Here is a 17,081-nt window from a genome sequence, read left to right on the forward strand (position 1 = left end):
GATACACTTCTTAAAGACCAGTAGTACTTCTAAACTACCCAAGACATTTGCAGTATTAGCATGGGCCTGTCATATGCAATTGCAGGAAGCACATGGAGCTACTATATCATTGTTTTAAGTGACAAAGCACTAATAAAGGCACTACTTTAGGCATTTTTGCCTTGCTCTCTGTTTAGAATAAAACCTGTTCCCATTAAGAGGTTGCATCAGATACAAAACCTTTTCAATTGGAGGCTACATATGTATATAACAAAGATGTCCAAAACAAGGTGCATTTTTAACTTAATATGTCAGGTATTAAAGCAAGACCGTATTAAAAGTTCTTACAATTTCACTCTTCCAGAAATTCTTCCTACAAGTGAATTGATTCTTTTAAATTTTAGCTGCTTTCCTTTGCCTCTTGCATGAATCGACACAAACTGCAACAGCTGAGGCACAGAAAGACTACTCTAACCAGCTTTGTACTGACCTGTTCCAGGATATGTGGGATATTCCAATATTCTGTGACAGTACCTCACTGCATTGTGCTGTGTCCCAGTTTGCTGAGTTGGGCTCTAATTTCTTGGTCTCCAATATACCTGCAAAAACAAGATCCAAGGATAGTAAGTAGATTATGTCAGGGGTGATGTTTATCACAGAATTATGAGTACACCGATAAAACTTTCTCGGAACCTGGCTTTTCTCAACAGCATAAACCAAATTTTGTCTTTCAGAGACAGGTCCACCTGGATAAATATCATCATATAATCACCCAGCCATTTCTTTTCCAAAAGATGTGGGGGGATCGTTTTGCTGATATTCTGTGAAGAACACAGTTGTGTCTCAGCAGACTCAATAATGCTTAACTGGGTTGTCTCCAGATCTTGCTTGTTGACAGGCTTCCTCATAGGCAGAGGCACTGAATAGATTCTGTACCTTTCTTATGCTGACAGAAGTCCCTGAGTGTGCCTCATACGTAGCAGCAGCCTGTCAGGCCAGAGGGACAGAGATTCTTCAAACAACACAGGAGCTTGAGTAGGAGCTGATTCAGATCAAGAATGAGTCAAAACAAGAGAACATGGGGCGGGCTTGCATTCAGGAAAGGGGATTTGTCCAGAGATATGAAAGAAAAATTTCAGTAGTTTCTGAATTGAAGGGGGTCTAACTGGAGCAAATCTTGGAACTTGTGGAGCTTCGCAATCATTGTACCAGAGGTCCAGTCATTTTTTTACAAAAGGCATAAAAATATTGTGTCTTAAGCATTTTGCATAGAAATCAGCTTTGTCAGCTCAGATCCTGGGCTGTGGCATTAAACATTCCTCTGACTCTACCCACAGAGACAGCTCTGTAACAGCAATTTTCCAAAACCCTTCAGGTTTCTGTTACCACTGAAAACTGATGTCAGAATCTTTGCAGACTGTCTTACTAAAACAGGCAAATGTTTTTTTGTTTTTCCTCTCTAATTTCTTAAAAACATTATAGAATCACACAATCTTAAAACATTTCTGAGCTGCCCTGGAATTTCAGCTAGCCTACATTTGTATCTATCCAATGCCAGTTTGACAGCCCCTACCTGTTTCCTCTGAACCCCACAGTACTGTATAAAATGCCTTCAAAATTTAGCTAGGTTTCATGTAAGAGATAAACTTGAAATTTTGGGACAGATGAAAAGATAATTCAAATTGTAATTATAACCATTTACCCCATGTAAAGCTTACCCTTTACACCATAAAACCATTTTCTCAAATTTGAATTTTGTTTTGTTAAGCCTAACTTAGCTTCTAATTTAATCTGTAATTAATTACTTTCAATATTCTGAGATCTTAGGGCATCGAAGCTCCCCCTGAATTGAAAAGAACAAATAATTATAGTTTAGTATTTAATTTAAAGTTATGCATTAGTAATATTTTATATTCTGAGAGACAATGGTTCTACAGACAGAAACACATTTGTGGACGGACACTTTGTAGAAGTACATGGAAGACAGAGTTCAGCTGTCTAGAACTCTACAGTCCTGATTCTAAAAAAAAATATACACACACAGAGCCAGGGATTCAACACGTTGAAGAAGACAAAGTAAGATTTTCATCTCCTTCCTCTCCTGCCACTAGTGTGCTTAGGCGCTGCACATGGGTCACAGACCCTATACATCCCACAGATTATCCATCTGACAGCCAAAAGGCTGACATGAGCGCAACACAGAGGACACGCAGTGTGTTACTCCGTATGCGCCTTCCATGCACACAGCCTGCCCAGCACCCCAGCTGCACGGGGTCTCCTCTGTCGGCGTAGCCAAACGGGCAGCATCTGCATAGGGCTCATCACAATGCAAGCAAACAGAAATATGCAATTTTCAAGTGTTTGCTCTGATTTCACATGATGTGTTTCGCGTCTTACTGCTGCATAGGCTCGCTCCTGCCTGCTCCGTTTCACCATTTTGGCCCAAGACTTTGTCTGCTCTGTAGAATATGTCTTTAATGGAACTATTCTCATGAGCATTTGTCTACATACAAGATCAGTGCTCAAGCAAAACATGTTACTATCCTCTCTGAATCCTCCCATACTATTGCGAAGTTAAAGCAATTTGTAACAAAGGATTTGAAGCTCATTATTCAATAATGGGTGTCATTCAGATTTCAAATTCTATCTCGTTCCGCTAATTACATGTCAAGGATTTTTTTTTCTCCTTTTCCAACAGAAAAATAAGGTGCTGCCACTGGCAGTCTGCCTGAAAGGTTCAAATGTCAGGGCAGTAATTTTGAATGGAATGGATTTGAGTCAACCGATACGAGAATAAAAATAGCTACTAGAGCTTCCCTGACAAGTTGCCGTGACAGTGAAAAGCTTAGATCCGCTTTCATCCACCTGCCTGTATGACTTGGGCTCTGTCCTGGATGGTACAGCACAAAATGCAACACCAGAAGAATAAAACACCTGGCCTAAATTCTCTGTGGCTTTTCCCACAGCCAGGACTAACGCTTCCTCCTTTACTTTCTCAGGTGAGGAATTAAGGGAGTATCATGGCCTTGCCTTGGCCAAGAGCTGAACATGGTGCACAGCGGGGCTGAGCACAGTGGGCCACAGCCAGCAGGACATGATACTTCGGGAGAAAGAGCAGTTCTGTGATTATGAGGGAGGAACTGCAATTTAGATACAGTCACTGCAGCACAGCATGGGGGTCAGGACAGGACTCAGATCAAGCTTCCATTGAGCAAGTTGTCCACTGCAAGGGCATGCAACGGCAACTCAAGCTTCTGACAACCCAGCTATATATCTGACTTCAGTACCTCACTGATGCTTTAATCCACTTCCTATATTTATATTCTACATGGCTTTTAACAGCTCTTGCTTGTCCAGGTTATATAAAAATAAATTTCAAACAAACACAGGAGTTATTCTGCACTGGCTGGTTAACATTACTTCTGGTTTGCTACTTCTGGCTATCAGTAAAGGTCTGAAGATGGCACTGCTTCTTATCCCCCTGAAGGCTCAGGGACACACAGAAAAGCAAGCAAAACCACAAAAAAATAAAAGACACCCCCCTCCCCCCCGCCCAAAAAAAAAAAGAAAGAAACTTTAAATGCTGGAAATACGCAGAGACCAAAGAGAAGGCTTTAAGTTGCTGGATGTTATATCGCCCAGACAATTCAATATCATACAACTTCAAGTCATGTAACTTCTCCCATATACAGAAATAAGTGTCCCATGGAATTTCACTAGAACAGCATTTAAGAAAAGTACAACAGAGGAAGTATCTCCAGGGGGCCAGTTCCCCTCTTGAATATGCTCACCTATTTCAGCATCTCTTTAATTTGAAATTTTATGAAGACAACATGTAACCTGACTTGCCTCCAAAGAGAACACGATTTGCAACATGTCAGGTGGCTACTCTGATGAGCAGGAGAGAAGGGGGGATGGAGCTTTCTCCCCAGCTCCTCTGGCATGGTGGTCAAACAGCCTCTGAAGACTTCCTAGAAGAAACCTCCATTCAGGTATAGCAGAGGGGCCAAAATGAATAGGATCAGAGGGTCAAGGCTATTTTGCCTCTTTGGACCTCAGCTTCCCTAATGTAAAATAAGAAGAGCCATCCTGACCTCTGCTGTAAAGCACTTAAAGAGCTACAAATTAGAAATGATAAATAACGATTAGCCATCATTATTCAATGAGGATTCAAGGAAAAGGTGAAACCTGGGTTATGGAGATAAATGAGATGACTTTAAAATTCTTGGAGAGGACATCCTCAGGACAGAGATATTTGAAATAAGGGGCTCTGTGTTCTCTCCCTCCTCCCTCGCGGACAATGGCATCAGGAGGTAGGAAAAATGCTGATTTCTCCTCAGACCTGCATGTCTTCACCATAGCAACTGGTAACTAAATATTCTTGAATTGAAAACAGTCTGGGACAGGTATGTCTCAATAAACACAATATAGTCATGCTGTTTGGCCATTTTGTTATCCATTTCATATTTCTTTAATATTATCACTCACAGGCTGCCTGAGAAATTTAAATAAGCAGCTGTGAAAAGCACCACAGAAATAAAAATGGGACATTTAAATAGTTTAAAGGTTTCCGGGCAAAATATGTAGCTGCATGAGACCAGCTCATGTGTCCAGAACTGTCATATGTATTAAAATGTCCTTTAAACATTGAAAAACTGTGTCCTGTCTTCCTCCATTATGTGTTTTATGGACCCTTTATGGCTGCCGCCTTCTATTTATATGTATCTGGTTTCCATCTACCATTCTCAAAAATCCTTCCTCCATCAACGTTTTCAGTTCTCCTGCTATCTTTCAAGACTTTTTCTCTAGCCAAGCTGTTGTGCTAACCTGGCTTCTCTGAAGGCGCTGTCTGCAGCTAATTCTGTGCAGAAAAGCCACCAGCCTGGAAAAGCAGCAGGGAAGGTTCAATTAAAGGCAGTACAGAAGACGTGCTTCATGAACGACCTCTCTCCTGCTTTCCAATGACACATCAGCCTCCTTGATCATTCCTACAGATAACAGCAAAAACAACAAATGACACAAGAGAAAATGACTTGTCAAAATAGATGATGACCTGTGCCACCAATTTCCCTATTAAAGGGATGGGTTTGCTTCTTACTGGCACTTATTTTCCGCTAGGGATGTATCAAGGCTCAAAATTCTCAATCTGTTTCTGTTGTTAGGCAAGAGATCGCTCTTTCAACTTTTATTTCTGTGGTGGGACACAAGATTAAACACAAAATTAATGACCAAAATGCTTTTGCCTCCTGAAAGGACAAAATTTGCTGTTGAATATTTCCAAGATCTTTGATTTACACCTCTTCCTCCCAAAATGTGTTTTCACTTGTCTTACTGGGGTATCTTCAGGCTTTTCCAGGTTCTTCCTTTTTTTCCAAGACATAACCAAACTACGCAAGGAAAGCAGCGCAACACTGTTCCCACACAGACAAAAGCCCTAGAAAAGTGGTATGTTTAACAGCTTTCAGCCAATCTAAAGAGCTTGAGGAGATTAGGAGAGAGAATTCTCTGTTAATGCATATTGTTGTGGTATAAGGAAAATCACCTAGTGACTGCCAACCTTCAGGCTTACCTGCTTGGGTTACAGGCTTATGCCACAACTAACCCAGCATGGTCTGAATTAAATTCCAGGTAAAATGGTCAGAATCCTTCTGTACCCTTACATGGTCTTACTCTCCCGAAGGGGACAGCTTCTGTCTACTCATCCATATACAGATTCCCTGTACTTGGCTCTGTACACAGAGTCCTAAGAATCTGAGTTCAGAAACTATGTTCTAGATTTCTTAAACAAACAGTATATACTGGAATAGTTACAGCCATGGATTAAAATAACACCTAAATGATTTTTTCCAGGCACTCAACAATACAGTATTTTTTTCATCCAACAGCCTTTCATGTGACACTTTTATATAAAAATGTTTATAGGAAATAGCAGACTTTCCTTTTGTTCTTCAGGTTACATGTAGCCCCATAAAATGCAAATGCTGAGTGAAGTCATAGAACTACCTGACACTTAAAAATGAACACATCTAAGTATCCTGCTCAAGATCAAATGGTGGCTCCCAGCAGCTAAACGGATATTTCAAACACTGGATAACTGATTTGCTTCCTGGCCTCCAACTGCCACTTTTAACGGGGACTTACACAGTGAACCTTTACTAGCAAAGACTATGGGCGTTAGGGGGTCAAAGAAAGGTGGTTTCCATTTGCACTTGTGCAGTGTGATGGCCAAGCCTTCACCTTTGTGCAGACTTTTAAAACTTGAAATGAGGACTGGGGACTGTCACAGAGACAAAACACATCAAGGAACACAGAGGTCTGCAGCACACCAGAATCTATGCACTTTCTACCGGACCTCTAAGAAAGCTGGCAACAGCTGCTGGGGAGTGCCAACCAAAAAAACAGAATCCACTTCTGCAAGGGCTTTTCCAAAGAACACAGAATGCTTCAAATCATCAGAGAACTTCCTAGATTCTCCCATCTGAACAGTTCAATAATGATGTAAAAATGTCCATTGTGTTCAGTTTTCCCTTTCTCACATCTTCCCTCCAAAGTTTTAGGAAGGGTGTTTTTCCACAAAAATGAAAACCAAAAAGCCAAAAAAGTCTCAGAACCAATTTTCAGCTAACACCTTCACCAGCAGCACACACAGAGGGAGGCACATGAAGCCGCTTGGCACAACAAACACGAAGTTCTCCAAGCTGAACTCAATGGACATTGGCTGGCAAGGCCTACAATAGTAGGCAGTAAATGCTTAAATTTGCTGGGCAAAAGGCAACAGGAGGCCCTCCAGCTGAGTGGGAGCAACTCATAAGCAAGCAGCAGAGCTTTCCTAAAAAGCAGCCTTCCCAAGAAGGACCTGTCTTTCTCCTCTTTCATTCTTGGTAGAGAGTCGCCAGGGCTGTGCTTCCCTTCCCTCTGTCCTTCCTTGCATATGGCGTGCTTTTTTAATCAAGTGATTCGATCACTCTTCTTTCCTCTCACTAAAGAGAAACGTCCAACCCTTCAGCACACTGACTGCGAACACCTGTGAGAACAATGAACAAGAGCAACACAGGGCATGCCATGATACATGGCCAACGGATGGGAATGCTGCATGCCCTCGGGCTACGCTGGCTGCCCAAGGTGTGTCTTCCCTCATGGCTGCCCTGTCAGCAGCTGCAACGCTGCAGCTCACCGTGCCAGGGACACAGCGGTACTTAGAGGGATACAACTGCTTGTGGGGTGGTGTGTGTACTGGCTGGGTGACATGATGCCAGCTAAAAACTTTGGGACAGGGAAAATCTGTTGGGGCAGGAATTTCTTGCATGTCCTTTGCTAGCGGAGGAAATCCATCGCCAAGTTACACGTTGGGTACAAAGAAGCTGCAAGCTCTCTTCACATCTGCTCCCTCACTGTCAACCACGGGAAGAAAGCAGTTGCTACTAAAGAAAAAGGGCTTAATATTTTGCCATGTTCCTTGTCATGATTTTTCCCCCTAAGGCCTTATCTCAGTTCTTACGGAAGTAAATTGGCAGTTAAGAAACGCTGGCAGTTAGGAGTGCTATTGCTGTAGGGCTGCTTTGTTTCTCAGTGTAAATAGTCAGTATATTTTACATTTACCATCTGAGCTGCAGTCAGCCACAAAACCTACACTTTCAGCCTTGCAGCTGCAAGGGGCGATACCACACGTCCATGCAGAGGTGACTTTCCAGAGGGGATGCTGAGGTGCCTGCTCTTGGGTCTCCCTGAGCATACCCAGGGAAAATACAAGGTTTCCAGGCAGTTGGCACAGACTCAGTTTCTTTTGCACAGTGAATACAATTGACCAGCGGTATGACATATTAGACATTTTAAATTGACAGAATTTATCCAAAGAAAATGCTGTTAATTTGAAATACCTTGTTCCAAACCTTCCCCAGGTCAGAAGGCACTTGAGCCAGGATCCAGCTTGGATTCCCACTTTGAAGCTGATGATCCTAAAAGTTGAGGTCTAAAACCAAATTAAAATATACCAACAATAAAATTTTCTACAAATCAGAAACTGTTTTTCACCACCGTGGAATGTGTTTCATTGAAGGCAAAAAATGAGAATCTTGGCAAAGAATCCCAAATTTTATCACTTATTTTTTCCAAGGGAGTCCTGCAATATTTATTACCTACATATGATGAGCATAATGGAATTCATTCTAACATGTCATCCAGAAGACAGTTCATGAGAAAGTAAAAACATGGTTTTTAGAGAGTAGAACCAAGAGAAACGCGATTGAGACTTGGCCATTTCAACTTTTTTAAAAGCTTATCCATTTGCAGCCATGGTAAACTTCATTTCCTCGCACTCAGGACGCGCACCTGACAGTCTGACCACACAACCACACTGTACTTTGAAGTAAGGGTGAGCCTGCAGTCAGACAAACAAATTGCTTCAGCTTGCACATCTCTTTCTGGCATTTTTGTCTTTCTTCAAGAAACAACTTGGATAAAAGCAAATCTCTTGAGAGGAAAAATATGTTTCCATTTAGTGAGGGACCATCACTTTATCCATCCTCAGACTGAGAAATGAGTAGCATTGAGCTCAAGGACAGGAAAAGGAATGCACAAATCTTGAACTAGCTGATGAGCAGCATTTCCATGGGAAGGCAGGAAGAGTTTCAAGGTGCAAAAAAATGACCTCTGCAGCCCACATGAGGTGTAGCACATAGGGTTTTCAAAGCAAGCACATCTTTGGTGTACAACAGGAAAATCATAATTCCTTTTGAAATAATTCCCAAGAAAACTGACAGCACTCTGAGAACCGAAAGTCACCCTGGGCAAAAAAGCAGCACCATAGGTTACAGGAGAGATTCAGAGAAGCCAGGCGGTAGAGGAAGAGACCCAGCAGTGCTGTCTGGATTCAAGCAGGCACTGTCATACATAGTCACATACAGTCACCTGCCCTTTCGAAATCAGCCCCCATTCCCAGCTAGAAATAGACCTCTGGGATGTAAGAGGGGAAGGGGCAGGCAGAAAAGGAGGAATTACCCTCCCCCTCGCCTGTGCTGGCTGTGTCTGCAGGCACAAGCAGGCCGCAAGGTCTGTGAAGCAATAAGATACATGACTCGCTGATGACATGACAGGGCTTAAAAATAACATTGCTGATTGGAAAATGCCACTGCATATCCACTGTGCAGGACACACTCTTGGGGCTAACTGCAAACATTTCAGAAGTTGTCTTGGGGGGGAGTCTAGATCTTGAAAGGTGGATAACAACAGCAGATCACTTGGTGAAAAAAGACAATTCCCAGGTTTATTCAGTCATCCTGAGGGTACTCTGAAACTGCCTGCTGCATCAGAGCTGCCAAGGGAGGAGACACTGAGGTCTCCAACATGTGCATTACTACAGATAATTAGACCTTATTTAAGTGTTTAACTAGACAACAAATGAGCTCAGGAGAGCCGCAGAGTTCAGGATTAAAACTGTTCCAGAACTCGGGCATGGATATGGCTGAACAAAAAGCCACTTCTACACAACCCAAAGTAAGTTGTAATAAAATAGTTTAGGAAATGTCTTTTTACTTTGCATGCACTGAATAATGGGTAATTTCACAACATCTAATGCCCATATTTAAGAGATGCTTTTACAAACCAAATTCAATGAGTTCTGCTCAAGGGACTCTCTTGCAACACTGTGGAACATGCAATATCCACAGGTATTGCAACATCTAATTGCAAAATAAAGGCTATTTTCCTCCAAACCTCCTCATGCCCTCCTTTCAGCCAACGATGACAGTGTTACATGGGGATAGTTTTCTTTTGGGTTAGTGAGTTGAATCAGCTCAATAATCATCTGACAGGCATGCAACACATCCAACTCAAGGGAAATAGCAGAATTGTAAGGCCAGGAACTAAGAAGAGGAGTAACATCTCTCCTGGCAGTAACACTGAGCTATTAGCACAGCTACTTCTGACACTGCAGTGCTACTCACAAACTACTCAGCTGTCCCCTTGGTTAAAGAAGAGAGTTCTGCGAGTCAGTACTGTACCCAGGAGCTGCAGCATGGACAGGAAAGCAATGCTGCACTCACCACACTCATTGTGGCCACAGTTACAAAGATCTGGGAGAGGCAAAGTTGTCATGAACGCACATTGGCCCAGAAGAAACAATTATCTGAGTGACAAGCTAAAAAAGGGAGCTTTTAAATACACCAGCTTGGAGATCAAGCACAGCAATTCATGACCACTGACCAAAGAACAGTGGGTATCTTGAAACAACTTACACAATGCAATGTTTGCTGGTACCTCTTCCCTTTCCTCCATGTTCTCAGCTGGTCCCTATGCTCTGATCACCTTTTTAGTGCACATTCCCTATTTTTCCTCTATATAGTCTAGCCAACTTCTACCTCTTCCTCTAACTTTCACATCAAAATCACTGGGAATGAAGCATCACTACACCTTGTTACAGAGAGACAAAGCACAGTACTGAAACAGTTTACGTGATAAACTGAACTCAGCTCCTGCTGATTGCAGGAGAAAAACAACATCCTCCAGAAGAGTTCAAGTGAGACCCAGCTGAAGGTCAAAAGGCTCTGGAGGACCCCCCATCCCTCCCACCCACAGGTCAGTGACGCAGCCAGGCTGACCTGCTGGCTGGCAGCTGCAGATGGAGGGCTCCTCTTCCCCCCTGCTGTTGTTCTTCTCTCCCCTGTTCCTCCCACTCCAGGTGCCACCTGTGCAGCCCAGCCCCTTCAGTGGCAGGAGCCCTACTAATTATTCAGTTCAGCTCACCAACAGGGCAGAAAATTTAACTTAGTCGTTAAGTCTTACAAACTAAGCAGGTTGAGCAGGCCATGGTGGTGCGCCAGACCTGATGCAGGGAAGGCAGCAGGAGAACGCATTGGGGGACAGAAAGGTGGAAGGAGCAAGATTGCTTCCAATCATCAAACCATATGTGACTTCTGCTTGTGGAGCGCGTACCAAGTCTCTATATCTCTGTGTAATTCTGTCACTGGGCACTCAGACACTCTCAAATAAGAGTGAGAGGAAGAGGTTACCTGATCAATCAAGTATTTCCTTCAGCTGCCATTCTTTTTCCTAGAGGAAGCCCTGGCTTGTATAAGCCACTCAAGAAGCAAACATCAAAGGACTCCTCTATCACTTAGTCAGGGTAATAGACTGTACTTGAACTCTACTCACTGAAGTGAAACTTCTTAAGCTGAGAGCTGAAGTTAAATTTGTTATACCTGGCAAACTGCCCAAGAGGAAATGGATCCAGGGCAGGTTTGTTTGTTAGAGAGCGGTGAGAGATTGACACTTTTATAATAAGCCACAAAAGCAGAGAGAATAGAAAGAGCTGCTGAAACTACTGATTGTTCTAAGATCTACTCTTAATGCTGTATTGGTTACGAGACCTCCTTTTAGTAATTGGCAAATAATGGAAAACAGAAAGCGTGAAACATCAGTAAGGAGTTTGAGCAAAGATTCCGCACATGAGGCTGATTTAAAATAATAGGAGGAAAAAGCACATAATCAGCCACATTAGGTCCTTTGCATACAGTAGCTGTCACTTCATAAACAGATTGGGATCAAAGACACTCTTTCACTAAAGACACAAGGTACTGCTGCCAGTTCTGTCCACACTTTGCATTTCAGACCATTGTGCGCCCACACCCTGCCCACCAGTGTGAAAAAGGTGGTGTAAGGAGCTCTCAGGCGTTTGATAACGTACACTACAACACACAACAAGGATCCCACTCTGGTGTGCCATCCTGTAGATCTGCTTGCCTATGTGCCTAGAACTATGTAAGCTCATGGACTCATGGCTCTGGCAGACAGCCTCAGTCAAGCCAAGCTCTAGAAAGCTAACAGAAAATTTGGGCTTCACAATTATGGGATCATCTTCTAAATAAGAAATTGGAAGTAGCTTCTTGACTTTGGGATTAATAAGAGTTACCTCTTTATTATATATTAACACTAAAAATATTCCATGGTAACATGACATTTTGGGATCTCCTTTACTGTCAATAACTTGTAAGCTGCATTAAGATAGTTCAAACTAATGAAACCCCCCAACAAGCACAAAAGCAGTACATTTAGCAAAAATATCAAGAGACTTGATCTCCTCAGGAATTTTTTTAGTATTTCTTTCCACCTCACTATGCCTAGAGTATAGTTTAAGGAGCTGATTAGCTATACAGATTTAAGAACAATTCCAAATATGAAGAAGTGCTATTGTGCACATTTGGTAATGACTCATGCAAAGTTTATTGCACACACTTTGCAACATGGAGGAATTCTAAATATTATTATATTCCATTCCTTGGTATTTTGTTCCTTTGGTAAAACATTTTACTTGGAAAGGCTTTGTCTAAAGGTTAAACAGTCCCCATGTAATCTATGAATGAAACAGAAAAGCATGCTTAGATGTCTGGTCCCAGCTGCCAGAGTCCCATACCTGCCACTACTCCCAGGCCACACAGACACTGGCAGCTCCCAGAGTATATCCCAGGACTCTCACCTAATCCTTTCCTCCTGTGTGGACAAGGCAGCCTGGGATCCAACCATCAGACTCACCACACATGCAGAAAAAGAGTTTTCAGGTGACTCTAGACATTCCTTATCTTTCCAAAATTAAAAATCAAAGCACATGGAAGCATGCTATGGATCAGTCTGAGGCCACGAGCTGCCAAAGTGACCCACACTAGCTCTGCCATACACCACAATAAGAGATGCAACTTGAACACTGTCCAAATTACTTTCCTGTAGCTTCTGCCCAGGCCTTGGAGAGACTGTCTCTTGGGAAGGAAAGATTAATCAGTAAGCATTTGTCCATAATTAAGTAAATAGGCTATTGGACAAATTTAATAAAATAGCAAATAGCTAATAAATTATTTTAATACCACAAGACGACAAAAAAAGAGAAAAAAGAGAAAGCACCCTAAAGAGAAACAGGAAAGCATGAAATCATATTTTGGCTTTCTGCACAAGAACTACAGAATAAATCATATGTTGTTGATACATTGCTTTTCATTCTCACCCATTAGCTATTCTGACCAAAACTACAGCAACTCTGCATGTGAACAGAGGGACAGGGCTGGTGGAAACTGTTTCGTTCTTCAAAGGTAAGAGAGCAGTAAACAGGTAACGTCTTTACCTTTAAATTAACAGTTTCACCTAACAGGGCTCTCACTTTTCCAGCTGCAAATCACTAAAGCATTTGCCTCCTGAGCTCAGGGAAAAAGCCTCCAGAGACCATGAGTCAGTGAATCAAAACTGTTTTGGGTCCCATGGCAAAGAACGTACTTTGCACTCAAAAATAGATACATTTCTTGTGGGAAAAACCAGTCCAGCTCCTTCCTCTCCCATAGATAATAATGCAAAATGTCAGACACCTCCCAGCCTCTGTTCCCAGGAGATCAATAGCTTTGCAATGATTACTTCGGTAGTTTTTTTGTTTAAAGGTTAGCATATGTCTAAGCGGAAATTGTGACCCAACAACCACCAAATACAGCTGACTGCTTATGGGAGGATGAGGCGTGGGATGCAAGGTTGTCACTAGTGTCGAACTGCTATGGCTGCAAAAAGCAGCAGGATTCAGGCACTTGGAAGACACAAAGCTGGGGCACAAAGGCAAGGCCAGGAGATGTGGAAAGGCTGGGTGCAGGGGAGTGGCCAGTGTCAGCTGCAACGGGGATGAGCTAACGTGCAGGGAAAACCTACTGGCATGCTTGTGTTTGTATTTACGCAGTAGAAAGCCCACGGGATTCATTTACTGTGTTGACAGTATGTCCTGTAGGTTGGGGGCTGTACAGAGCGACATTGGATTACTGTGCTGCTGAAGTTTGTTGGCTGAATTTGGGCTAAAACCTTAGAGCAACGTGAAGTGAAACCACTCTACTCAAAGATAGTACTCCAGGCTGAAAAGTGTGCCATGTATGCCTTTTTAACTAAAAAGCTTTCAAGCAGTGGGTTCAGTGACTCTGGCGTAAGAGCACTTGCAACCCTCATGCCGTAACAGCTCCGACAGTGCCGCGGAGCCAGCCGGGACCTGCAGCGCTCCTGCCCCTCCGTCCTGCTGCAGTGCCAAGCAGCACAGCTCAGCCTGCGCCCCGCTGAGCTGACCAAGCAGAGGGGCTGAGGTCATTGCACAACGTCGTTGCAACACCACCGTGTCAGGCCACAGCACTGCGACGTTGCATAGGGCCACAGCTAATCAGGCGTTGCTGCTACTCATCCTCAACCCTTCTGGATGCCCCGGCACTGCCCATTACACCTGTGTGAACTTTGTGCTGAGTTTGCAGACAGTGATCTCTGGGCCAGGGACGGAAGCATGGACAGAGGCAAGGATACTCCCCAGAAGTTATTCTGCTCTGTTGTTCCCACTTCACCGGCTAATTCCTACATCAAATGCTTGGAAAGAAAAAAGAAAAAAAGTCCCAGACAGGCAGTTAAACGGAACTTCAGGCTGTGAGCTACCACAGCAGGCTCTGCAAAGCTCTTGCAGTCCCCGGGGAGTTAGGAAAAGGGGGAGGAAATATCACAAGAGACGGCTTTGCTTACTCACATCGTTGGCACAGACACACTTGTTTACATTGGATTGGCCTCATCTAAACTTTGCTGGAGGTTGACCATAATATTTACAAGCTAAAAGAACAATTATGTAGCTGAGAGCAGCTAAATGGAACAAAACAAATCCAGAGAGGCAGAAATCATGTCATTTGCGAAAGTCAAAAAAACAAACCGAGCCATCGGACCACACATCCTCCCCACAGCGTACAAATTTACACCATGGCACTATTCGTGCTGCTTTACTGCAGTATGGATGTTCTTTAAGTTTATAAACACTTCTGGTCCTTATGTGCTCCATGTACTGATTTGTACCATAAAAATTTATATGAAAGGATATTTCCTGTGCCTCGTCGGTTTGTTTACAGAGTCCACCTTTAAAAGACCAATATTCTTTCCTTCGGGGCCTGTTTACAGTCTGCACCTGTGATGGTTTCTTCAGTTTGAATCTCATGGGCTGTATTTATTACATAACTGTTTTCCCTCTTTCAGACACCATTAATCATCCCTCTGTCAAGATCTTCTTCCCACACCAGGCTTTACTGTACATTCCTTGAATTTTCGTACCATGATGTCAGTCCAGAAGTGGAACAAAGATAATAATGGCTCAAGATTTTCTTTCAAATGATCCCTTTTCTCCAAAACTATATATAAAATAACAACCTAATACTCACCATGGAATTCGGAAAGGACCCAGTTTGGGGATTTGTGGCCCTCTCATATTCCATATCCTTATTTCCTGAAAACTAAGTGAACACAGGCAGAACGATTTTGGACAAATGACTGCAGAAATACAGAGACCAAAGCAAGCACAACACGGCTTTCTAATCAATGGTAAAGCAACTAGGCAAGTATATAAATTACGTCTGCAAATGTTTTGAAAAGAGTTTGCCAACTATGCTTGAAAAATTATGAAATTCTTTCACACTTTTCAATGTTTGGGAAAGTGAGATTGTTGCATATATTTAACACTTCTTTGCCACTGTAAATTATTTCTTATGTCTTTGAATAGCAAGAAGAAAAGAATGTGAGACGCAGTTTCCATTCGTTTGCATGTTTTAGGGATAGAATGGTCTCCGAATTATTAATTATGACCCTCAGTTTATGAAAGAAAACGCTAATAATCTGGCAAATCACTATCCTTGGGCAAACACTCATCCTACTGTGGTTTTAACCCAAGTACTCAAAGTAGGTAGCTTCCAACTAAGTACAGATCTCTGCCTTATTTTGTTATAAGACTAACATTGTAAAGAGTAAAGACTCCAGATAACATCACAGCAACGTATCAGAAGAGCAGTGCTGTAACATGTCTGGCTGTCAACAATCAGCCCATAAAAATACCTAGGCAGCTCTGCTCTTCTCTTGGAGTAAAGCTGAGAGCTGTTCAGGCAGAACAAGATTTGTTTTATTGACAGATTTTACTGTTATCTGTTACCCACCAGTGGGCTCCATTCGCAGTTTTCAGCATAGAGTAATTGCTTATTAGAGACATTAGCAGGTTGTTTATTTGAAAACTGTTATGCTAATAAGGAGCAATCATATTAGCAAGGTGTGCTCTTTACAACTTTATTTGTTTATCCTCGGGGACTAAACTTCTGAAACCCCAAACCTTTTGTTACATACTGAAAGACTTGAAAGGAAAACGTCTGAAGTTTTTTTCATGTCTGAGAAATTTGTCCAATAATAATCAGTAGTTTTATTATCATCATAAATAACAGGAGCTGTCTCTGACAGAACGATATTCATAGGATTGAAGGCCATTCTGAACACAACCGTTTACTTGCTAAGCAGCCTGGAAAAATTATGTTGCTGCTGTATTTGCATATTTTCTTATTATAAATATTACCATAGCTATAACACACCAACTTTACTATACTATTAAGCCCAAGGGAAAGGAAGAAATTAAGTGTAGCATAACTTCTAAGGCTGCAGGAAAGCACCTGTTTCGCTTCTCCTTTGAGCCTTAGGGACTTTCTGACCTCGGACTCACCAATAAACTCCCTTTATGATAACTTAGATGGGATTAGTTGTATTTACACGTCCCAAAATGTCTAACAAACCAAGAAGTGCTTACAGCATATTCGCACTCTTGCAAGAAAAAGTTTGCACCATTGGCACAGCTGAAAGTTGTTGCTGTTTACTGTTTTGCTGTGCTGGGCGTTGTGTTGCGCACAGCATAACTTTCAGGCAAAAATTAAGAAAACAGTCTTGCAATGGGTAGTGCCCAGAAGCACAGTAGAGTTGCAGTGATTCCAACCTGACTGCACGCCAAGCAGCAACACTTATTATTATCTATACTGCAGTAGCACACAGACCCAAATTTGGGATCAGAGCCCAGTACTACTAGGTGCAAAGCAAACATGTAGGTGAAGAACCTCCTGACCCAAGAAGCTCATAATCTAAAATGATGACAAAAAAAAACCAAACAAACAAAACTATCGGAAAAACTGAAGAAGAGCAAGAAAATAGCAGGGCAAGGGAAGAAAAGAAGGAAAGAACAACTTGCACGGGGACTAACCAAACACAACTCAGCTCACCTCCTGCCTGCTGGCTCACCTCGGCAGTAACTGAGCATAGGATGAGCC

At 42.4% G+C, this 17,081-nt stretch overlaps 1 long non-coding RNA gene across 1 annotated transcript in view; it reads right to left on the minus strand.

Annotated features, from left to right (window-relative positions):
- Positions 1-509: 509 nt before the first annotated feature.
- The window catches only part of LOC142361101 (uncharacterized), a 31,687-nt gene continuing 15,115 nt past the window's right edge, over positions 510-17,081 (minus strand). The window contains exon 4 of the long non-coding RNA XR_012763629.1: positions 510-578. This is a non-coding gene — a long non-coding RNA (uncharacterized LOC142361101). The remainder of the gene's footprint in view (positions 579-17,081) is intronic.

This window comes from Opisthocomus hoazin, chromosome 4 (assembly GCF_030867145.1).
Source record: "Opisthocomus hoazin isolate bOpiHoa1 chromosome 4, bOpiHoa1.hap1, whole genome shotgun sequence".
In the NCBI taxonomy this organism is placed as follows: Eukaryota; Metazoa; Chordata; class Aves; order Opisthocomiformes; family Opisthocomidae; genus Opisthocomus; species Opisthocomus hoazin.